Source organism: Electrona antarctica (assembly GCF_951216825.1).
Source record: "Electrona antarctica genome assembly, chromosome: 15".
Lineage (NCBI taxonomy): Eukaryota > Metazoa > Chordata > Actinopteri > Myctophiformes > Myctophidae > Electrona > Electrona antarctica.
This window is the reverse complement of record NC_136796.1, coordinates 12,929,685-12,935,684: the sequence shown is the minus strand read 5'-3', so window position 1 is coordinate 12,935,684 and position 6,000 is coordinate 12,929,685.

Genomic DNA, 6,000 nt, shown 5'->3' with positions numbered 1-6,000 from the left:
GTTCAGTCCACATATAAATAAATATTTTTTTGTCACCGTCATTCATAGCAGTCTGTGCATTCAGGCATGCACAGAGAGAAATTAACTATAGCTTTTGAGGTGCGCACAATATAGCCTAATCTATATAGCCTACTTTACTTTTATTATGCTTATATCACACAAGCAATAAAGCCAGTGGCTCCTTTCACTTTCACATATGTAGGCTATAGATAGGCTACTTTATCATTCTGAAGCTCTATTAATTCAGCGAAAATGTGTCTCTTGAACAAACAGTAAAGCTTTTTAGTTTAATGTGTGTGTTGGGTCAGCGACTCAGCCGCAGCGGCTGGCAGCTAGTGGATGGGGGTGGGGGGGGGGGTGCATAGTATCGGGTTTCAAGCAGTGTTTTCTGTGCCATGTGGAGGAGGCGGACTTATGTCACTGGAGAAGGAAAAAAACATGTACACGTGATGCGGAAATCCTGCCGCGAGGAGACCAAATACCCCACCGAGCCTGCACCTGATGTACACTCGCTCTATGCGGTCTCGGAGAGCCCACTCGGCTCCTCCACTCGGCTCCTCCACTCGGCTCCTCCACTCGGCTCCACTCGGCTCCTCCACTCGGCTCCACTCGGCTCCACTCGCCTCCTCGATGGAGCACATTAACAATTGGAACGTTAACCATTTCCGGGCCAAGCTGGAATGACCACGAGTGATCGAGTGGGAGTGAGCGAGTGGCCGAGATTTTGGGTATTGGAATTTGGCTTATGGCTCTGGTCTCAGCCATTTTTTTTGAATGTTGCCACTACTGTTGGAGCAGCCATAAACTACACAGGTTCATCCCGATGTTCTGGGCATCTTTGTAATGTTAGTGTTTAGTAAAAAGCAGGTAAAAGAGTAACGTTTGAGGCAGACTGTACATCAGTCACTCTACCATTCACCTTAGTAGAAGAGGTGCGGGTTTACCCCGCAGTTATGTCGGCTCCGCCTACAGGAAATACATAAGCTGCGACCATGAGACCCGTTTCTGAATTCGTCTATACAGCCTATAGAAACACAAAGATTTCTGCATAGAAATTACATTTAATCAGGAAAAAAGACAAAAAAAATAGTCACAACGTGACACTGCAGGAGTCTAGCCATCTAAAGTATACGACGGTTAACTGGTTCGTGCATGCATGGTAGAAAGAGAAATATATAGTATTTGCATACCGGTACATCTCAGTCTTTCTTTTCTGTGTGAGTTGATAACATCATGATAAGCACATTTGCTGGTGTCTCACTAGATTCACAACTAATTACCATCTCAATCACCAGACACACCGTCCGTAGGCTCAGCACATTCAAACCAGCCAAATGGAAGCACAGTTGTAGCTCACACATGTATTGAGCACATTGGCCAGAGACACATTTATTGAGAACATTGGCTAGAGGTAGAATAGACAAGCAGCATCTACCTTGGCAAAAGTGAAGTAAACAAGTTGTACAACCCAGAAGAGCGTGTAAGAGAGAGCGACAGGACAATGAGGTGTGTGTGTGTGTGTGTGTGTGTGTGTGTGTGTGTGTGTGTGTGTGTGTGTGTGTGTGTGTGTGTGTGTGTGTGTGTGTGTGTCTGCTCCATCTATTCAATGCCAGCCTTAACAACATTCTGTCGTGCTACAAAGTCAAACTGATTTATGTGTATTTCACCAGACGGAACATTATGGCCACTGCTTAGCATGCCCCCCCCCCCCCCCCCCCCCCCCACACACACACACACACACACACACACACACCCGCGCGCACACACACACAAGTGCATGCAAACACAAATGCACTCAAACCATACACTAGCAAAGATCTGACATACAGTAACAAACTACCGTATAATGAGGATAGATCAAACACTTTAAACTAACGGACAACTTTGTTGTTGTTGTTTTTTCAACCAAGGTTCATGTTTTAGGTTGTTTGTTAAAAAAATAATTTGCTGCTTTCTTTCATTTGAACGATTTTAACTTTTTTTGACAGGGGTATGGAGGCATTCGAACAAGTGGCTAGGAAGAACTAAAAAACATTGCATGGATGCACCTGGGACGTATCCTCAGTGATGTATCCCAAGGTCATCTGCGTTTCGGGTCTCGCAATATCATACCCCTCACTCAGGTGACCCAGCCGGGGTGATCAAGTCCCGACGTACGTCCCAGTATAGCTACCCACGATCAGTCCAATTAGGGAAAGACAGGGTCACACAGTCTGCCGCTCCCGAATTACTCTGCCAGGACTGTGAGAAAGGACTATAGGCTCTGTGGATTGACTCCTGTCCAGGCCCCTCCTACGTCTCACCAGACCACTCCTGCTCACACCAGGTGCAGTTGTCACATTTGATTTGATTTATTTATTAGATCCCCATTAGCTTACTGTGAGTCACAGCAGCTATTCTTCCTGGGGTCTTAAACATATCATCATTAAAACATTTCTTCCATATTATTACATACATTTACATACAACATTCATCTACTACATTTGATAGCTAGCTCCACAGTACAATCAAATCTTCAACATTGATAATAAAATAAATATACATTATAATGTCACATACATTATAATGTCACATAATTGTCTCCCTGGCTGGCCAGGGGGATGTAGTTTAGAGACCAGGATTACTGCATGTTTTTTGTGAGGGTACCTACCCTAGGGGGGGGGGGGGGGGGGGGGGGGGACATGCAAACTCCACACAGAAAGGCCCTTTCGCCAACCCCGCCTCGGGTATGGGCGCTGATGACGTGGTGTAGAGAACACGCCCCCAGCGTCCCCAGCGGGAATCAAACCCAGGACCTTCTAGCTGTGAGGCGACAGCACTGCCGACTGTGCCACCGTGCCCCTTCTTTATTTTTAATTACTATAGTCCTATACTAGACCCCAGGAAATTACATCTGGTTCAATCCCCGGCCGGGGAATACTAAAATGGGACCCAGTGCCTCCCTGCTTGACACTCAGCATCAAAAAGGGTTGGATTGGGGGTAAGTCCCTGCGACATACTAGCGTCTCATGTCCAGGGGGTGTACTTGTACATCAAATTGCCTCATGCTACAGAAACAGGAGATAGGCTCCTGCCCTATTAGTCCAGTAATAATGTAATTTGACCTCTAACTAATTGCAAAAAAACCAAACTCAACTGATTTTGCATCTTCAATATATCCTGAATAACAGAAAGAAAGTTGCCTGGAATTGTCTGAGGGGAAAGTGTTGAAAATGGCCTGTACAGTCTGGCCACCATTGACATCCTATTATAAGGCAATATTTTCTAAATTTCCTTATGCTTTAAGTAGCATGTGACATATCAAACTAGGTTGTTGTCATGATGTTGAAGCCATTCCAAGCATTAGTTTTGCATAAAAACACTCATTGGGCTAAATTTGGCCATAGCAACTTGCCAAAATGTAATGAGGTCAGCACATTTGGGCAAGTTGCTATGGCCAAATTTAGCCCAATGAGTGTTTTTATGCAAAACTAATGCTTGGAATGGCTTCAGCATCATGATAACAACCTAGTTTGATATGTCACATGATACTTAAAGCATAAGGACATTTAGAAAATATTGCCTTATAATAGGATGTCAATGGTGGCCAGACTGTACAGGCCATTTTCAACACTTTCCCCTCAGACAATTCCAGGCAACTTTCTTTCTGTTATTCAGGATATATTGAAGATGCAAAATCAGCTGAGTTCGGTTTTTTTGCAATTAGTTAGAGGTTGATCCTGTATTTTACATAGATTTCCTGTACTATATGGGCCTCATGGCTCGGCAAGGCTACTTACTGCTACTACGTCAACTCCAGTGAGAAGGACCAGCACAAGACTCAACAGGTCACTCAAAAAGACTGATTCAATGATCGGGTCAGTCCTAGCCTGATTATCAGACTGTAGCTTTATTGAAGCTTCAGTCTGACATTGTCTCCTGTCTGAGCGATTTCAAGGGGGAGGGGATTAGAATTTCCCTCAACCCTCTGTGTGTTGCGCTGCGTGATGACGCTGAAAACGGGACTCGGCGCTGATTGGTTGTTCGTTAGACCCACCCCCCCACCACCGATTCTCATTGGATAATACATTTTTGTACCGAAGAAATTATAGGTTCACAGCGCAACACCAGACCAAGAGATGCAGTCCACTCAGAGAGTGGGCGGGGTCTTTGGGCTGGATCCAGGCTAGGTCAGTCCTACTCTAGACTAGAGAAGTCACTAGACTCTATTAACCGTTTCCGTCCGTAGGACGTCGCCACACGTCCTAGGGGTCCCAATCGACGCGTACATCCGACGTGTGAGGACGTCTTAGCGCATCCTCAATGATACGGGGCGAGATAAGAATATTCTGAATTTGTTCCTTTTTTTTATTTGTCAGTTCGCCTTTCAGCTACCGTATGCTACACTCTAGGCAATTGTTAGCTTAAAGAATGACTCGTTTCTCCTAATCCAGGGCGCTCTCCGTGGTGTTGAACGGATCGATATACTGGCGCTTCATTTCTGCTCCTCATCTGTCTCTCCCGCAAAATATGAATGCTTTTTGGATCATATATCGTATAAACTAAAACGATCGCAATGTAAGCTAGCTATGTAAAGTAAACTTTTTTTAGTGGATTGTTTCCGGGTCATGGGTTTCCGAGTAAAAGCGGCCATGTTGGTACGGCACCCCAGAGCTCCTATTTTGAAGGACTTCCGGCACTGATTGTGTTAATAGTGACTGACTAGAGTGCTCCTGGAACGCATGTGTCAAATTTGAAGTCAGCGGGGCGAACGGTTCTCGAGTTACGTGGATTACAGACATACGTACACACAGAAACGTTTTTGGGTGCATTTATAGATATAGATTTTGAACTCTATATCTGACTGCTTCTCTATTATTATGAGTGTTGTCAAGTAACTAAAGTAATATATTATTTCCAGTAATATTATTACTTTTTAATATTATTACTTTTTTCCAGTATCTAGTAACTAGTTACTTTCACATTTTGAGTAATATTACATTTGAGCCTTGGTGGTACTGTGGGCTTGAGTGTTTATTTATAATGGTAGACTGGGTTGGGGTCGAGTTGCTTTGCATGCTGCTGATCCGGTCTAGATCTAGACTCTAGAGCGGATACGGAAATGATGCGCACTTGTCTGTACGTGTTAACCATCGGATGGAGAAGCCTAGTGTGCGACCCGTGTTAGACTGCAAGAGACGTAAACAAACTAAACAGAGGAGATGGAGGAGACACCGGCACCGCACAGCGTTAGACTCACGTTCACTAATTGGAAGTATTGTCATTATTTTGATTATGTCTGCGATAAAGACGAGAAGAACATTATTGTCCACTGCAAGTTGTGTATAGGGAAGAACTCACAGCGAAAACCTCAACTTCAAATCTCATGAAACACACTTGTCTGTACGTGTTAACCATCGGATGGAGAAGCCTAGTGTGCGACCCGTGTTAGACTGCAAGAGACGTAAACAAACTAAACAGAGGAGATGGAGGAGACACCGGCACCGCACAGCGTTAGACTCACGTTCACTAATTGGAAGTATTGTCATTATTTTGATTATGTCTGCGATAAAGACGAGAAGAACATTATTGTCCACTGCAAGTTGTGTATAGGGAAGAACTCACAGCGAAAACCTCAACTTCAAATCTCATGAAACACCTGGGAAAAAAAGTATTAGTGTTCATTTAATTCAAAAGAGTGTACAAATGGAACCAAATGAACCCATCATGATGTGTACACTATACAGTACACTTTTCAGAGTAAAATAAACACTGCAGAAAAGGGGGAGAAAAAACTGCTAATGTTGAAAATGCAAAGTAAGACTTTTGGGGACAAAAGATGCAATTACTGGGGTTGAGGGGAAAAAAAGTAATAAGTAAAGTAACTGGTTACTTTTGGCTTTGACAACACTGATTATTATTACTGGGAAATAAACGATTGTGTCCTCTCACCATGTTGTCTGTTTATCTCTCTCTATCTCTCTCTCTCTCTCTCTCTCTCTCTGCAGTTGAATGACGACA